Below are 19,678 nucleotides of genomic sequence, written 5' to 3' on the forward strand. Positions count from 1 at the left end.
TAACTACACAGGACATTTTGATCGGGATGTGTGTGTCAATCAAATCACAAGGAGTCTCATTTTCCGAGAGAGTTGTGTGTGGTGAGTGCAAAGGGCACCCCACTTTGCTGCTCCATTCCTGGAGGAGAGAAGCCGCACCTCGGGGTGAGAGCTCACAGCAAAATCATTGAAGTCAAAAACAAATACATACATACATACATACATACATACATACATACATACATACATAAATCCCACAGAACTCACTCAACACACACACACACACACAAATCTAAATTTAAAGTACTTCAGCTATTTCATTTCTACCTCATCTATTTCCCAGATGTTGGAAGAGAGATTTTTCTTGGAAAATAAAATCTGTAGATTTTATTAACTGGGATTTAGAATCGGTCCTGATGTGTTCTGAAAAAGAAGTTTTTTGCAAAACTGAATGATGTAAAAGAAATAACAATAGCAGGCATGAAAATGCCTGCCGAGAGACGATTTTCTCCTTCACAACCTAATTATTTATCACGAGACCACACTTTCAGCTGAACTCTATGCTTTCTGATTTTGTGGCTGAATAAATACAGTGCACCTGTCTCCGAACAAAAGACATCAAACTGGACTTTTATTCTCAAAAACATATTACTTGTTTTGTTTTGTTTGTTTGTTTTTCGAGACAGGGCTTCTTACTGTGACTCTGGTTGTCTTAGAACTCACTCTGTAGACTAGGCTGGCCTGGATCCCACTCTGTAGACCAGGCTGGCCTGGAACTCACAGAGATCCACTTGTCTCTGCCTCCTTAGTGTTGACATTAAAGGCTTATGCCACCATGTCAGGCCAAAAATGTATTTTCTTAAATTAACAGGACGTTTTTTTTCTTTCCAGAGAAAGTCCTAGCTCTAAAATAAAATAAAACATGGTAATTCAACCCCAGTCTGTTCCCTAACTGACACTATTTGCTGTTGTCCAGTTTCTATGAGCTATAAGGAAGCCACCAGTGAAGCCATTGCTCTGAGTCCCTTATTTGTCAACTTACATCTAATAAAGGATTTTCTATTTCATACAGCTTCTAATTTTTTTAACATCAATGTTGCTATGGAGCTGCAATATTTTGGATGTCACATAATCACCAAGAAGGCTCTGAAAATATCCTCGGGTATCAGGTTTTATAGAAATGCCTGTACCTTAAATAAAACATCCAAGAAATATTCTGACTTCCAGTAACTAAAACTGTCTCTCCCCTTCTAGAAAAGCATAGAATGTCGTGTTGGCAGCGGTGCCACGTGCTGGAAGCAGATGCCTTGCTTCAGATTCCCTGTCTTCCACAAACTCGCTCTTGACTCCGGGCTATTTACGTAAACCGTCACTAGCCTCATCAGGATACTGAGGATTATTGTAGTACCTGTCTCACGCTGTTGTTACGAGGATTAAACAGTTAATGCTTATGAAGCACTTTGAAAAGTGTCGACCACATAGTTTACTCAGTAAATTAGCTTTTATCATGAGCATTAACCCATCACTCTCGCCCTGGTGCAGGCTGCCAAGAGCTTATCTATAATCACTATTTTTAAAGACCCATTGCCTTGGAAATAGACTAGAAGGAACCGAGAGGGGGTTTTCATGTAGGAGGTCCATGAGCATCAACAGCACGATGATTACACGGTCTTAGACTTGTTCTCCACTTTGATGTTAACTTGGGAGTGGAAGCGAAGGACAGTGCTGGTTTTCTCTAGCTCTGAGTTCTCTTCCCCCCTCCCTCTTGAAATCTCCCATCACCAGAGCTGAGCTCCTGAAGAATGGGAAGGGGGCAGTTACTTAAGAAGATTCCAGAAATAAAATTGAACATAACATCAGCCAAGACTGCTTCTATCTTTCATCAACAGATCAAGATTTCAGAGAGGAATGCACAGATAGGCGAAACGGTTTGAAATACCAGAGAATATATTAATATAACCCGTGACATCAATAAGATGAGGATGGTGTGTAGAAAGCTCAGCTTCATTTAGGTTGCTATGGATTGCATAATTCCCGGTAGGTGTTTGTTTGTTTGCTTGTTTGTTTGTTTGTTTGTAAAAACAGTTTTTTCTGAAAATGACTCCATGCAAATGGAAGGAACCTACATTATTTCACATTTTATACTGAAGGTAGACGAGGCATACGATGTTTATTATTAAAACAAAACAGTATCTAAAAATAAAATTTCAGACGTTGCCAATAGACGTTTGTTGAACTATCTTCGGCACTAAACATATTTAGCCCTTGGTACTATAATATGAACTGTTCCCATGAATACGTTTGCTCTATTTGTGGGCCTTCTTATTTGTGTGTCTGATGTCTGTCAACATATCTGTGTATGGAGATATATATGCATGCATGCAATGGGGTACAGAGGTCAATGTTGAATGTCTTCCTCAGTCACTCTCCACCTTATTTTTTGGAATAGAATCTCTCCCTGAACCTTGAGTTCCATCAACAAGGCTCTATGGGTTGGGCGGGAAGCTTCAGATATTTGCCCACCTCTGCTGCCCAAATGCTGAGGTTATAGACACAATGCTGCTACATGCAGCTTTTTGTGTGTAAGTGCTGCTCCTCATTCTCGGAACCCCGAACCCGGACTATTACCACCACCTTTTTATCTTAATCTCACCACTATCATTCAACCCACAGAAATCTCACGACTTAAAAAATAAAGATGTTTTCGTGTTTTCAACACAGACAGGCTCCTGGATGCATCTCTTCTACAGTGCATTCTAAGAATGCATAATGGCAAAGAGGACATTATCAGAAATGCTCATGGCTTTTCACCCCTGTTGCTGTATGAAGGAAAGAAAGGAGGCTTCTTTTTTTCCTCCAGTGTTCTTTGAAATGAGTACTGTTGATCCAAAGGGCTTTTTTTTCTACCATGTGAAATGTTTAAATAAAGAAAAAAAATGTTCTCATACATTCCACATTGACACAACAATAGAAATAAAAATAATGCTATCCTGTCTGGGCCTTTCAGAGCCGCCAGCCTTTGATTTGGTTTAAGCCTGGCCTGGGTGCCAAGAGATTTGAGACTCCAGTAGAAGGGAAGAGGCTCAGAGCCCATCACTGGCTCAGGACAATCTGATCTTGGATGAGGCCCAAAGAATTCAACTGGATCTGGGATTGAAACATAGGATTGGACAGTTGATGTTTTTGCTTACAAGCAACTGGGCTTTTAAAATTCTGAAAAATTCCCTTCTTGTGTTTTAGACAAAGACTAAATCAGGAGTGTCAGCCAGCTGGTTACAAAGTAATGTGCCCATTCTAGCACCACTTGCCCCCATTTTCCTTTGAAAATGAAGACATTAGGAAAGCAAAGATACTTGTAAATTATCCAGAGAAAACAGACAGAAACTGTTCTTTGTCCTCAATTAGCTAAATAATTCAAAATAAAGACTCCCTTTCACCTGAGGTAGTGGAGATAATTAGGGCCCAAAATAGGTTTGGCTTCAATTATCTAGATAATCTGCTTGTGTGTTTATTTAGTCCAAAATTAGAAGCTTAAAAATGAATCCACTTTTAAGAAACAGCTAAAAAGACTTTGAGAACTCACTTATAGGAGAATTTGACTTTAAAATGCTCTTTGGGTGGACTATTTATAAATATTCATTTAAAAAAGGCTGCTCTTTAGATTTGTGCTTCAAAACTTAAGAATATTAAATTCAGGACCAGGAGAGCAGCCCGTCCAGTTAAGCATGTGAACATGAAGTCCTGAATTCCATCCTCAGAACTCACCTAAAAATGCTGCTTATGATGGTGAGTACATGTCATCCTGGCTGGAGTCATGGAAACAGGAGGAGGATCCCTGGGACTCACCAGCCAGCTAGCCTAGACTAACTGCTCAGCCCCAGGCCAACAAGAGCCCACAAAGGAGGTGTAGAGCCATCCCTGAGATGATACTCAGGTTTTCCTTTGTCTTCCTCATACATATACATAGATGTGTACATTTCCACATGCTTATGTGCACCCAAACACATATAGTTATGCACACAAATCCATAATAAATAAATACTTGAAAAACACTGGCTCTCCTACCTATTACTAATCCATTTCTTTGCCCAAGACTTTTCTAAGAGACACCTACCTCTGCACATGTGCACGTATGCACACACAGACACAATGCACATGCACACACGTAAACACACACACACACACATGTCCCATGTTGCTGCCATACTGGTCTCATTTTCAGGAAGTGTGACCAAAACTCTGCATAGTCCATACCTACAGGAGTGTTTTGACTATACTTTAGAATTACCTGGGGAGCCAGCACTTAGTCAGCACTGATCACCAATTAAATCAAATTCTCTCCAACTGAGAACCGGGCATCATTTTTAGCGCCTCCACCCCAGGTAAATCCAATACACAGCATGGCTGACACACACCGTTTTAGAAGCTGAATACTTTTCCTGCAAAATAGCCTAAAACTGAGAGATCAAAAGTACCTAGTTTCTCTTTTCACGCCCCCACACCCGCCATCTTTCCCCTTTGATTGGCTTTTCTTAGAGCATGCTTAACTGAATTCAGTCACTCTAGGACTAGAAAGCCCAGGAACCAGATTATCGCAACATTTGTGATTTATTCAACCAATTAATATTTCTCTAGATTTATCCTTGTGAGGTTAGGTTTCACAACAATTCATTGAAGCATAAACCCATGAGGGGGTCTCATAGCACCATAGGAAAGATGGTCACAAACAAAAGTCATTTCAGAGCTACTTAGAAGAACGGAAACATAGCTGAGGGGGAGGCTTCACAAACTTCCCTTGGGCAGGCATCAGGCTCCTCTCAGAGGAACTGCATTGAGCTGGTCAGGAAGACATTGGTGCCCTAAGCAAGTAGAAGGAGAAGTAGGTGGCATTGGAACTGGGGGTGGGGGGGAATATCTGTATACCGGTATAGAAGTACAGGCCCGTCAGAAGAGATTTGAGAGCCATTACTAGCCTGGGGTGGCTGAAGACCTGTGAAGCATGTATGTGTGTACATGGGTCTTTGGGAAGGAGAAATGAAAACTGTGGCATGTGAGACCAGCAAAGAAAGCAGGAAGTGTTCCATAAATCTAAGAAGAATCAAGCCTAGAATCAGCCCACGAGGCCGCTATGCAAATGAACTGCATGTTTTACAAACTCTTGTGACATTCAAGAGACCAGATTATTATTGAATCTCTATTAATCTTATGAATATGTTAGAATAAATTTCGCTTTTGAAACTAATTGTACGTGTGTATGTATGAAATTATGCCATTAGTGTAGAAAGCAAAGACATAGAGTATCTGACACAAGCCGGGTAACTCTCTTGAATTTGAATGTTCAAATGACTCTGAAGATATAAAGATATAAAACCTCCTGCTTTTGGAGTCTGGGGGTTTAATGATGGTCTCAGAGAAAACAACATGGTCTGGTTTTTTGTTTTGTTTTGTTTTGTTTTGTTTTGTTATTGTTTTCAGTAATGGTGACCACTAGGGCTTCATGTACGCTACAGGCACTGAGTTAGGGTCCCAGACCTTAAGCAAGATTTTCTCAAATCACATAGTACAAACTAATGAAAGAGAGAGAGAGAGAGAGAGAGAGAGAGAGAGAGAGAGAGAGAGAGAGAGAGAGAGAGAGAGTAGAGAGAGGAGAGAGAGGGAGAAATATTCGGGTAAAGAAATTGGAGGGTCAGTGTTCAAGGACTTCTCCAAGACTATAACTAGCATCAAAGGTTAATTTTAAAGAGGCTTTCTCATCCCACCCACTGTGTGAGCATCATTCTTCTTGCAGGGTAAAGACACTACCACCAAGTTCTGAAGAGAATAAGTGCACTGTAAATACGTGTTTAACCAAAAGCTTCCATCTTGAGTTCACTGCATATGTAAGAATGAATGTCTAAATTTGCATAAACACATCCATATTCCATAAGGATTGATATGGTGTATAGACAATTCCCAATTCATTCATCACAAATGCCTAACTGTAAGTGATTTGTGTGGGGTGCAGAACCCCTTTGCTACAGGAACAATATCACACTAAGAAAAAACGATGTCACGTGTTGTGTGGAGCTGCGGACAGGCTTGCTTTTCGTCCCACCCGGCTCCCGCATGGTTAGCTTATGCCCCGAAATAACAACACACAAATTGTATTCTTTTAAACACTGCCTGGCCCATTAATTCCAGCCTCTTTCTCACATCTTGACTAACCCATATCTAATAATCTATGTAACACCACAAATGGTGTCTTACCCGGAAAGATTCAGCATGTCTGACCTGGTGGCTAGCTTCATCACATCTCTCTCCCTGAGCAGAGGCATGGCTGTCTGGCTAACTTAGGAGAGGTGTGGCATCTGACTGAGCCATCTACCTCACTTCCTTCTTCCTGTTCTGTCTACTCCACCCACCTAAGGGCTGGCCAAGGCAGTTTCTTTATTAAAACAGAAGACCCTCCCACATCAGTCACGCGGAGCCATTAAGTGCAAGGTTTCATTTGAATATATATTCTTAGTTTTATATCCTTCTGAAACAAGTGCTAGGTTTCCCCACTGCCTGTGATCCCTTCCCACTCTGTGGGGATTTGAGGGTGAAGTCCTTTCTGAATTATGTTGATGGTACAGATACAGAACAAGTCACAAATACATACAAATAAAGATACAAGTAATTGAATTTGCTTCTTCATCAGTGTGATAAAACCCTGGCCAAAACCAGCTTGGGGAAAGAAAGGAAAGATTTCAACTCTTGCTGGAAGCAGTCCACAGCTGTGAGAAGTCAGGGCTGCTGCTCAGGGCAGAGACCTAGAGAGAGCAACTGAATGAGAAATCATAGAGGAAAGCTGCCTACAGGCTGGCTCTCCATGGCTTGGACTTCTCATCCAGGCTGCCATCTCTAGTTCCAGGGGTAGCACTGCCTACAGTGCTCCCACATCAACCAAAAACAAGAAGATGCCCCACAGACATGGGTGCAGGTCAGTCTGATGCGACCAAGTCCTCATTTGAGGGTCCCTCTTCCCAGGTGACTCTAGTTTGTGTCAAGTTGACAAAAAACAACCGACAAACACATGATACCTGGCATGTACGATATAAGAAAGCAGAGATACTTTTTTCGTTCGTGCACATCATCAATTCCTCGAGCAGTACCTGGCACATATTAGGTCCTTAATGAATATGTTCAAATAAAAATAACCAGTATTCTATGGACCTTTTAGCAGCTTCTGCCCTCTTTAGAAGAACAAGTGAAATGTGGGCCCTAAAATAATAGATATGGTCATTCCCAAATAAAATTTGGGGAAAAAGAAATAATAAAAAGTTTACCTTTCAGGTTCATACTAATATTAGGCTCTGTGTGTGTGTGTTTCTCTCTCTCTCTCTCTCTCTCTCTCTCTCTCTCTCTCTCTCTCTCTCTCTCTCTCTCTCTCATGCACGCACGCACACACGAACAGGAAACGTGGCCCGACAATATTCAGACCAACTGATGATCACGCATAATCTTGAACTTCATATAATTTAAGGAAGAACAGACTAGAGACAAAATCCCCTAAAACAAAATCCATTGAAGTAGATATTAATGGAGAAATGGACCTAGGAAAGAAAGTAGTTTTGTTGTTGTTTGCCCATGAGGTTACTTGGATGACTTAAAAGCTGACATTGTACATGAATTGAATCTACACATCACCCCTACACAGAGGTGACTGACCATCCTGTCGCTACTGGAGACAGGATGCAGAGAGCTAAACTGAAGATGTGATGGTTAATACTGATGATCAACTTCATAAGATCTAGAACCATCTAGGAGACTCAACTCTGAGCATGCCCTGTAAGGAATTATATGGACCAGGTTGGCCTTTAGATTTGCTTCTGGGGGATCATCTAATGGGACTAATTAACTGAAGTCAAAAGACCTACGTTAATGGTGAACAGCACCATTTCGAGGTCTGAGTTCTAGAGAAAGGCAACTGGACAACAACATCAATCATTCTCTGCTTCCTGACTGGGATGCAATGTGACCTCTTCAACCTCCTATCACCATGGCCATAATGGACTGTACCCTGGTACTGTACACCAAAGAAACTCATCCTTCTGTAAGTTGCTTTAGCCAGGGTATTCTGTCACAGCTAGTACAGAAGTTATTAAATGAGTTGTGAAAGTCGGAGTTGGCTGGGGTGGAAGGAGGATTGCGGAGTGTCGGGAATGGTGGAAACATTCTTTTTTTTTCAATTATTTAAACATCTCACACACACACTAGAAGCAGGGGCTGGAGGAGGTGATCTTTCGGGTCATTTCCTAGCCCGTGAAGCCAGGAATGAAGCCAAGCTTTAATGAAATCTCCTACAGCTTTGTTCTCGTTTCCATGGAATTATTATGTTAAATAGGTGAAACCTGCATATATGTGGTGTCTTAGCAATGCAAAGATCTGAAGTAATTTCTCAAGGGAACAAAGTATTTCTCTGAGTTCCTGGAGCAACAGGAAGTGGATACACATAAAAACAATTACCAGACTGAAAAGCCATTCCCCAGCCCCTTGTAAATCCTAAGTGCCACTTAAGAGGAGAATGTTCTTGCAATCCTCTAAAATGATGTATTATTTACCTACTGAAGAAAAATTAACTGGACACGAAAATAGAGTCCCAATTAGAGAACTCCAACTAACTCTCAGTTTTGTGTCTCATCGCTGGTTACTTGATAGTTTTAAGGAAATTGGTGTACACTCCAGCAAGAGAAACACATGGCATTCTCCTATACCCAGGCATTCTGGGATGCAGACTGGGACTTAAGAAACATTGCCATAGTGGTGGGTGGCTGTGGGGAGGGGTACCTAACTCTCCAGTGTGTCAGGGTCACAATAAATCTGAGAAAAAAAAGACAAAGGGTGGGGTGAGAGATCTGGCATTTGAGTGTTGATGTCATCATGACAAATGGCATAAGCTGGGGTAAGCCACAATCTCTCTGAACTTTATTTCCTTTATTTGTAAAATAAAGGTGATCGTAAGTACTTGCAAATGGGATGGCAGGTAGACTGAGAAGACGGCAGGGCAGTTGAAGTACTAGCCAAGGAAGCGTGAACACCTAAGTTCAGAGGCCCAAGATGCCCAAACGCCTGTGGTGGGGCAGCCCTCCTGCCATCCCAGAATGGGGTGGGTGATGACAGAGGGATGCTGGAAGCGAGCTAGCTGGCTGAACTAACAAAAACTTTTGAGTTCCTTTCAGTGATACTATCTCAATACATAAAGTGGAGAGAGACCGAAGAAGAGGTCTGACTGCAACTTCAGGTTGCGCACCTACGTGCGCACATACCTACACACATATTTGTGCCAACAGACATGCGAACATGCGTATACCCCAGAGCATACACCACACAAACATGCACATAAGAAACAGAAACCCAAGGGGGAAAGTGGTAGTAGCCACATGCAAATCCGTGGAAGTTTGTAGTTAAGAAGCGGGAAACGCATCCGTGCCTGGACCTAGGTTCTATGCTCACACACCAGAAGCTGATGTAGCATCTTGCAGAGTCAACCACTATACATTTCTGAACCAGTCACAGCGAGGGTAGGCGCAGTGTGATGTAACTCTTAACTATCCAAGCCTAGAGACCCAGCCACCGTCCCGGTGCCCTTTTAATGTTTCTTACGATGTCTATGAGACGATCCGAGGACTGTACTATGGTTTCTCATTTCTGCTCGTGGGGAATTGCTTGTCCACCTGCACTGTCTGCTCACAGCACACACACCCCATCTCTCCCTCGTGTCCAGTCTGAGTTTCCCTAACATCAATCTGGTGTCTTGTCTGCTTTCTCCCTCGCAGAACCACAAGCTCAAAGCTAATTGACAGCCAGACTCGAAAGAAGGTTTTGATGATAAGTTCAGTTAAAGCACACTGCTGTAAACATCTGCTCAGTGAAGTTGTGTGTCTCTTCTCCTGGAAACTCTTCTCCCCTCTGTGCACTGAAGCCTGTCACTGACTCAAGCTACCTGGGTCACTGCAGTGAGGGACATTGAGACCATCTTCCTGCCTCTTCTTAGATGCCCCTCGCCTTTCCTTCATTACAGAGACATGGGCAGAAAAGCCCTAAGTGACTTCCACACGATGGGACGTTCACTCTTCCTCACATTTCCCAGTTTAGGTGAATTTAGCGCCTTTGCCTACTTTTTGCGGTCAGTAGAATCAATATTTTTCCCCCAAAGGGTTGAGGAGAAGATGTACCTCTCCTTAAGTAGAATTCTCCTGTGGAGTAAATTAGTCAAAACTATTATCAAATACAGATAAAAGTCACTACCCTCCTGGGTAACCAGGTACCTTTACGCGGAGAAGTAAAATCGAAGGGTGGAGGGAATCTCTTCCTTTATCTTTGGTTTTCCATGGGCAAGGACATTATTATTATTATTATTATTATTATTATTATTATTATTATTATTATTATCATCATCATCATTATTATATTATTATTACAAATATTTCAACACTCGAGGTATAAGGAGCTCACAGCCTAAGCCCAAGGTTAGTCATCAGTCGTCAGAATAGATAGCTTCCCCCAAATGGCAGGAAGCAACAACTGTCCTCCAGAAGAACAGTGCCTCATCTTGCCCTGCAACCCTTCATGCCCTGTGCAGACCCAGGAACCTCTGGTTCAAAACTTTCCATATCCAAACCCAACATGAAAAAGACAAAAATAAAAAATGGTTGCAAAGGAGAGTTCCAAAGAGCCCCTGCTACTGTCTATGCTAGCAGAAGCTCCAGTGTAGAGACAAAGGAAAGTTCTTCTGCGGCGAAGGAGCTGCTAATACGGTCTCCATCACAAAACACACCTACTCCTTGCTACACATTTGTAGAGCAAACTGGATCCCTCTCTCAGCCCAGGAATTCTGGCCACCTCTTTTGACTTGTATTGACACCTTTATAATCCAGATTCTTATGAATTTTCTGATGGACTTCTCCAATTATTGTTTTCCTAATCTGCCTGTACATACACTGGTCTCTTTCCCACATGTTTTCCTAAGCAATAGACTATGAGTTTTTCAGTTTTTAGCTCTAAGAATACAACGTCACTTCCCCACCACTATGGCCCTCTGTGATAAAGGCCATTGCATTTAAATATTAAAACCTTTGTGCAGCTCTTAAGAGAAAGACAGACTACCGTGGCATGCTCCAGTGCCGCCCCCGCCCCCCCATAGTCTCATGCCTTTCTGGTCTGCCTCGGCCACAAAAATCCGTATTCAGTACTTTGATTCATGATGCCCCAACATGTCACACATCTGTCTACTGAAATACATTTCTTTCTTTTCCTCATTAGCTACTTATCTTCCCTAATAGAACAATGGAGGAGTCACTTGACCATGGAGAACCATCCATTCCTGTATCCTAAGAAGACTCAAATGCTTGTGACATCACTGTGACCATTGTGCATTTGTTGGATATTTGATAAAGATTGGACTTTCCCATTAATTTTATATGTTTTATGAAATAAGTCCTATAAATTGATAACCAATATATGTCTTTGTTAAGTAAAAGAGTGCACAAATAACAAAATCAGCTCATTTTTCTGCACAAATTTTTGTCATAATTGAAAAATTATAAACTTCTCAACTTAATTATTTTGCAAGCACCCATGACGTCTTCAAGCTCTTTCTGAAGGAGTGCCCGTAGTACAAAGATTTGCTATTATTAAGTTTAGTAAGCTGTTTTCATCATCACTGACCCATTACCAACAGCATTGCCTCTAAAACTCGGTATTTTATAAATATTCTGTTCAGGAATTAAATCGTATGTGCCCATTATTTGTAGAAAAGCTTCTGTTATGAAAGTCAAGTCTCTCATTAGAAAGGAAATCCTATCAAGTAGCACACTGGCAAAAGGGTAATTTAAACACCAAGGGTAATGTATGGATTGATTTTATTAGTGTTTCCAGGAGGTACAAAACCATTTAGAAAATTAAGGCCTCAAGAAGATCAAAGCAACATTTATAGCCACTTATAGGTACCCTTTTTGGTGATAAAGTCATCACTCTAGACTTGGATGGGACCTTAGAGGTCACTTACCCACATTCCTTCTTTTATACATGATAAAGCTAAGCCTGGACTTCCATAAGTTCCCACAGCCATGGCAAAGCAGGGATCTATTTTTAACTCAACTTCTCTAAAACTATCATATTGCAGACCTGTCAAAACTGGGGGGCCTTCGTATTCATATCTCACCCTTGGAGGGGCAAGTGGTATGGAAATGGCTCCTCTAGGCTGTAGGACTGGAATTTTGTATCAATAGACACTCATCTTTGTTTGCTAGTTAATGCCTGACTATATTTGGAAACCAGCTCTGCTATGTAATTCTATACATGAAGGAAGAAGATACTTCAAGATCATGTATATGTCACGTTCTCAAAAAAGCCTTCTGCCTTGAACAAAAATGCTGTGCTGTCTACAAAAAGGTGAAGCCCCAGGGTGACCCTGGGTTCAGCGGTAGGTTGTTTCCCATACTTCTGTTTTCACCCATGTCCATGACACCAGTTCTATTTGACTGTTCCCCCAAAGAAATATCATCACAAAAATGTGAGCAAGCAATGTAGCCTTCCTGAAGATTCACAGGCAACGAAGACGGTGCCCTTGCACACCCCTTCCCCCATCTCAGGAAGTAACTTCAGAAGGATGTGAGGCTTTGAGAAGGCCCTGCTGAGCCAAGCTGCGCCAAGTTATCTTGTTCTTCTCAAAGTGTGACGTGCAGGATCATTACTTCTTCGCTCCTTCTAAAGTTTCCCTTTCCTCGCTCAAGAAAGCCTCGTTCCATCCCCACCCACACCTTTCTATTTGTTTTATTCTGTTTTATTTTGTTTTTCCTTTTCATAACCTTGTGTCTATGTCCTGGTGACTAGCTGTCCTCTCTAAAATTTCAAGGGATTGATTGCACAGGAATGGGACATTCGAGTAGACAGATCCACTATCTTGGACCACTTCAGTGTGCATTTCGGCTTTGCTTTTTGTTTTGACTAGAGAGTTCTATCTTTCCTTCTTTCTCCTTCTCTCTCTCTTTCTTTCTCTCTCTTTCTTTCCTTTCTTTCTTTCTTTCTTTCTTCCTTTCTTCCTTCCTTCCTTTCTTTCTTTCCTTTCTTTCTTTTTTTCTTTCTTTTTTTTCTCCCCCACCCCCAACATGTAATTTTCCCCTAGAGGATTTCTACTGATTAAAATCTTTCCCGTCCTATTCAGCAATAAAATGATCTGCACAGGTTCTACCTAGGATGTTTTGTTATCAGGAAATAGTTTTCTGTGGTAGCTTTGATTTTGACAATTTTTAAAATTTCCCTAAGAATAGAAATGTAGCGGGAACAATTTCTTTAATTTTTTTTTTCAGGATTTTTTTAGGAACCAATGGACCTTGGGGGGAAAAATTCAAATATGAAAAACATGCAATAGCTTCTCCCTCTAAAAAGCTACTTAGACCATAAATCATAAATAACCATGAGTAAACTATAAAAACACAGAATTTGGCACATTTAAGCAAATGTCCCTCTTGTTCCATCACCTGATAAACATGTTTTACCTCATAAAATGCACTGATTAGCCAGAACTTTTATACCATTCTTTGCAAGTGGTACAAAGCCCAACTATTTGTGCCTGTCACTAGGTAAGCATCCCAATGCCCACACACTCTAGTGCCTATGCCATGAACCAACAGAGGCTTCCTATGACACTCCAAGAATAGATGTCTAAGCAACGCCCAGTGCAAGACCCACCTTCAGGAATTCTAAGAGGACTAACAGAGAACAAAATAGGTAAAATCTACATATTTTTGAGAATTTATTGATTTTTTTTTTATTCTTAGTCTGAGGAATGTCTGATGTGGGACGCCCTTCTATATATATTTTACTTTTATTGATTAATGAATAAAGAAGCTGCCTTTGTCCGTGATAGGGCAGAATAGCTAGGGAAAACTAAACTGAATGCTGGAAGAAAGAAGGCAAAGTCAGAGAGAAGCCATGGAGCTGCCACAAAAGAATGACACGAGCTGGCAGCCTGAACCTTGCTGGTAGACCATGAGCCTCATAGTAAAATATAAAATAATAGAAATGGGTTAATTTAAAATGTAAGAGCTAGCCAATAAGAAGTTAGAGATAATAGAACAAGCAGTGATTTAAATAATATACTTTCTGTATGATTATTTCAAGGCTGGGCAGCCAGGAATGAAAGAGCAGCCTCTGACAACAAATGTCTAAATTATAAACATTTTCCATTAAAATCAAAGATTCCTCTAAGAAACTCCCCTCACAAGTTGCGAACTATGTCACTAGTAGTACTGTTTTAAAAACTAGAGGACAAGCCTTGTGGAGCTTGAAAACTGGGGGCGGGGAAGGTGGGCTACTGAGTAAAACTCATGGTACAGCCTTATGTCATGCTTTTCAAAATTTTTCCAAATATATTAGACTTTTAATCTAAATGAAAAAATGGTAATTGTCTATGAAGATCAGCATACAATCTATTTATGCTTTTCTTCTCACAGAAGAAAGATTTATACTAGAAAATCTATATATGTACTCAGTTTGGTTTTGTTTTTCAAGATTGTTGAGTCTTCAAAATATAAACTTTTACATGCTTCTGCTATATTTTTACGATAATATTCTAGCTATAAATGGCTCTTGTTAGTGTTTTTCTATATACAATTAGTTTTTTAACGTATTTTTACTTATTTATTCAAAATAAAATAGAAGAATCCTATCACTCTAGAGGCAGAAGCAGGCAGATCTCTATGAGTTCGAGGCCAGCTTGATGTACAAAACAAGTTTCAGGACAGCCAGAGCTGTTACACAGAGAACCCCTCTCTCAAAAAAAAAAAAACCAAAAACAAAAATAAATATAAACAAATAAATAAAACAGAAGAAATATAATTTTTTTAAATTTAAAATTATTTGAATTCCAAATTTAAAAAAAGTTTAGTTCATATTCTTATTTCTACTCCTCAAAAAAAGGCAAAAACAAAATACTGCCTTGCATGATTTTGAAAACATTTATCTCAATAGTCCCTTCTAGTACGACATTATTTCACAGTACCAAAAAACCTGAATGGGCCAAATTTGTTTGCCAAGCAGAATAGCTAATTTAAAATGAGTCCTAAAGGCTTCAATATTCTCTATCCTCTATAGCAACCTAGAGTCATTCCTATTTAATTAGGTAAGCCAATGTATTTGCAAACAATTAAGAATGCAATTTAATTCAGGAACTTGCTAAACATCTAGGGATTCATTCATTATGACCTCCACACTGAGTTTACTCTGCAAAACAGCACAAAACCAATCACTTAGAACTATAAAACGTAAGACCCTTCGTTTTCCTCCAAAGACTCCATGTATCTGGTCTCCAGCATTAAACATGTCTTCTAGGTGGATGTTGACTGTATTTGTTTAACTGCCTTTCAAAACTACAGTTTGAGTGAATTAGCTAAATTACATCAGCCTTGGCCTGGAGAAACCGATAAGCCCCTGGTGGCTGTGTGGAAAGAGGTGGGAGAGACTCCAGGCAACCCTCAAGGACAGTTGTCAGCACATCCCAGTCCTCCTTGCTGTCATTAATGCGTAACCCACCTGCTGACCCAGGGCTGTAGTGGTGAGCTGCACGGGCTGCATTCTTTCTGTAGTGAGGCACTCCGGGCAGGCCTGCTTTTCATCCTGCCCAGCTCCCGGCCACCGGTTAGCTTATACCCCAAAATAACATCACACAAATTGTATTCTTTTAAACACTGCCTGGCCCATTATTTTCAGCCTCTTACTCACATCTTGACTAACCCATATAGAATAATCTGTGTAACACCACAAAGTGGTGTCTTACCGGGAAATATTCAGCATGTCTGACCTGGCAGCTGGCTTCGTTGCATCTGTCACCCTGAGGAGAGGCAGGGCAGTCTGCCCCAGAGAGCAGAGGCATGGCAATTTATTAACTTCCCTTCCCAGCATTCTGTTCTGTCTACTCCGCCCACCTAAGGGCTGGCCAATCAAATGAGCCAGGCAGTTTTTTTATTAGCCAATGAAATCAACTCAAACCGAAGACTCTCCCACATCACAAGGCTGGGATTTTCCTCTGAAGAAACAACCACCACATGGCTTAAATCAAACTATTTGAAGTGTGTGTGTTGTTATAAAGCCCAGAAGTCCATAGAAACCCAGCCCACCGCAAGCATGCAGTGCCCTGGACTCGCTCAGAGACGAGGTGTTAATGGAAACTTCAGGTAGAGACTCTAACTCCCAGTGAATTAACCTACGATGCCACCTTGCCCCTCCGATTGATTAATCATTATTTTTCCCCAACGAAATGAGAATAGGGTTCCAGAGGCCGCGCACTCTTGGACTCTGAGGAAAAACCAAGCGTTCTCTTGCTCTCAGAGGTTTCCCTGATTATTAGTGTCACGTGAGAAAGAGTTGTTTCCAAACAACCGAAGTGGACATTGCAAATTGGCTCATGTCTCTGAGCCAGACATCAGCATTAGAGTGACAGCCCATGAAGGTGCTCTTTGGATATAAATGCAAGACGACTCAGAGACACTACGAAACACTGAAACGCTACAAACATAAGTGATGGTATATTATTTTGAATGAATGGATGTGGTTTGGCTTTGTTCTTTCTTTCTATTGAGTTAAAGCCTACAAAAGAGGTTTGAAACAACTTTTTTCTTTCTTTCAGAAACAAAGAACTATTCAATAGTGTGTAAGAGCAAAAAGCCTTTTATCATGTCTTCAATACAATGTCACATACATACCTTCAGATGGTCAGAATGTGACGTAAAGTGATGGTACCCCTCTTGAGATTTTCAAGTCGTCTTTGATAATACACCTATTTGGGGCTAGAAAGATGTCTCGGCGGGGAGGGGGTTAACAGCACTTGTCACTTGTGCAGAGGACCCAGGTTCAGTTCCCATTATCCACATGATAGCCTACAGCCATTCATGATTCCAGTTCTATGGGATTCGATGCCCTCTAGCCTCCATGGGTTCAGGCATGCACATGGTACATGCACAGACAGACGACAAGCATTCATGCCCATAAAATAAAGTAAATAATTATTTAAGGTACCTATTTTTCATACAGATAATTTATAAACATTCAGAATATTTGGAAGAAAAATTTTAATCCCATCAAAAAAAAAAGATAGGTTGGATATGAAGCATGCTTAGTGGGATAGTGCCTGCCTAGTGTATATGAGGTCCTTCATCTACTTCCAAAAACAGGAGGGAAAAAATGTTTTAAATTTCTGCTTTGCTTCTGACCATGTTTGTTTGGCTGGAACACATAGTACATAAGCTAGAGAAGGAGTCTTAAGGCACAACGGCATTGCGCCTTCTGAGCATGATATCAGGTCTGCTAGCAATTCCTCATTAGCTACAATCATAAGCATAGAGCTGACCCCTTCTGGCTACAGGCTTTTGATTTCAACATACACACATTAGACTATAAATGTGTGCATCAGCCAGCCTAGTCGAGTAGGTGAAGCCCCAAATCCCAATGAGACCATGTCTCAAAACAAGCTGAATACTCCAGAGAAGTGATACCCGATGTTGGTCTCCGGACACCATACATGCACATCTGCACATGTGATCACATGCTCACACATGTGCTCGCCCAAGTGCATGCACACACAAGATAGAGGGATATCACCTATTTAAAATATATTCAAAAGCCTACATCAACACCACTACGCTGATGATTACATAATTTTCATAACTTCGGGTTCCTGTTTATTGCTGTGTTTCTAGAACACATAGCAAGAGTAGAAAACTGGCCTGTGGTGGGGAACTGCTATTTCTTAACTCAATGAATGTGACATTGCCTACACATGAAAGGTCATGGAATCTGTTCAGAGGAGACTGCCCCGAGTCCAAATCTGGAGACCGCTTGTCTTATGCAATAGCCAGCAAGCTTGATTATCTTATTTCCTAGTCACCAAAACAAAAGAGAAGCAAATTGCACGGGCACGAAGGAACAGTGCCAGGAGCATGCATCCTCGACCAAACGAAAACTGACATCCGAAACCAAGAAGAGAAAAAAAACTACAGAACATAGCTACAAGTCAAAAAAAATCAATGTGTTAATGTGACATTTGAGTACCTAAATGTTTCTGCAGTATTATTATGCCTATGCTTGTCCAAACATTATAAGTTTAATTTGGTATTTTGTGAGTAGTGTATGAATAGAATCATATAGGATGATGTCTTCAGAGACTGACTTTTATCACTCAGAGCAGCTTTGGAGATTCAGCTTCTTTCATGTACATGGTTCATTCATTTCCTGCTCTTATGAATAGACCGCCGTTTATCCATTCAAATACCAACACTCAGACTATGTCTTTGCTGTTACTACTAATGATTCAATGAGTTTCTCAACCTGTGGGCCACGACCCCTATAAGGTCACGGGAGTCACATGTCAGATACCCTGCATAATTAGATATTTATCTTATGATTCATAACAGTAGCAAATTTACAGTTTTGAAGTAACAACAAAAGTAATTTTATGATTGGGGGGGCACCACAACATGAGGAACTGTAAAAGGGGTTGCAGCATTAAGAAGGTTGAGAACCACTGCTACATGTGATACTGTATGTTATTTCTGCACCTATTGAACATAAATAAATTTCTGTACGGTGTTGCAGTTCTTTAGGATTTATATCTCAACGTGAAGTGGCTGGGTGATAGGGACCACACATCTTCAGCTTTGCTGTTTTGTTAAATTAATATTCCAAGTGGATGTGCCAGTTGATATTCACACCAGTAATCAAGCTCCCTCATCTTGGAGAATTTGAAATTGCCCCAGTTGTAGTTGAGAGAATGTGCATAGCATCTCATTGTGCTTTACGCTTATCTTCCACGTTACTAGCAAGTTTGAACTCTCACACACAGAACCCATTAGGCATTTTTCAGAGGCCTCATATACCCCCATGAGCTCTCCTGTTAAAGTCTTCAGTTACTTACACATGAGATGTAATGTATGTGTGTGTATGTGTGTTTGTGTGTGTGTGTGTGTCCGTGTGTCTGTGTGTGTGTGTCACAGCATGCGTTTAGAAGACAGAGGACAACCTGTGGAAGTTGGCTCACCTTCTACCATGTGAGTCCTGGGGACTAAACTCAAGTTGCCAGGCTTGTCAGCAAGCGTCTCACCAGCCCAGATGAGTGTGTTTGTCACAAATAATTAGACCATGGCAACATTTATGACTAACCAAAGTAATACTTCATCAGATCTCTTATTTTTCCCCCGCTACCCTTTTCTGCTCCAGAGTGTCCCCTTGCATTCAGTATTATTGTCCTCTAGACTGTATCTTCCTTTCTCAGATGACCTTGCTCTTGATGGAGAAAAAGACTTTGGAGGACCGTGAAACTATTTTGTTGGAATTCACATGACATCCTGGACATGATCAGGCTTGAGTTGAAAGAGAAAGACCATAGAGGCAAAGTTTACATGCTCATCATGATTTCTTACGGTTGATAACTGTGGCCCCGTGACTGACAAAATGTTTATTAGTTTCACGCCCCACTACAAAGTTACCTTGCCATCTTTTTCATACTCATCCTCATTGGAAGAAAGTGACCACAAGCCTGCATTAGAGAATAGAAATTATGTTCCACCTCTCCAGCAGAGACCTGTCTACAGAAGTCATTTAGAATTCCTCAGCTTAGAAGATGTGCCCTTCAAAAAACATATTTGATATTTATTTATATAAGTAATATTCATTACCATTTTAT

The sequence above is a fragment of the Arvicola amphibius genome, chromosome 8 (genome assembly GCF_903992535.2).
Source record: "Arvicola amphibius chromosome 8, mArvAmp1.2, whole genome shotgun sequence".
Lineage (NCBI taxonomy): Eukaryota > Metazoa > Chordata > Mammalia > Rodentia > Cricetidae > Arvicola > Arvicola amphibius.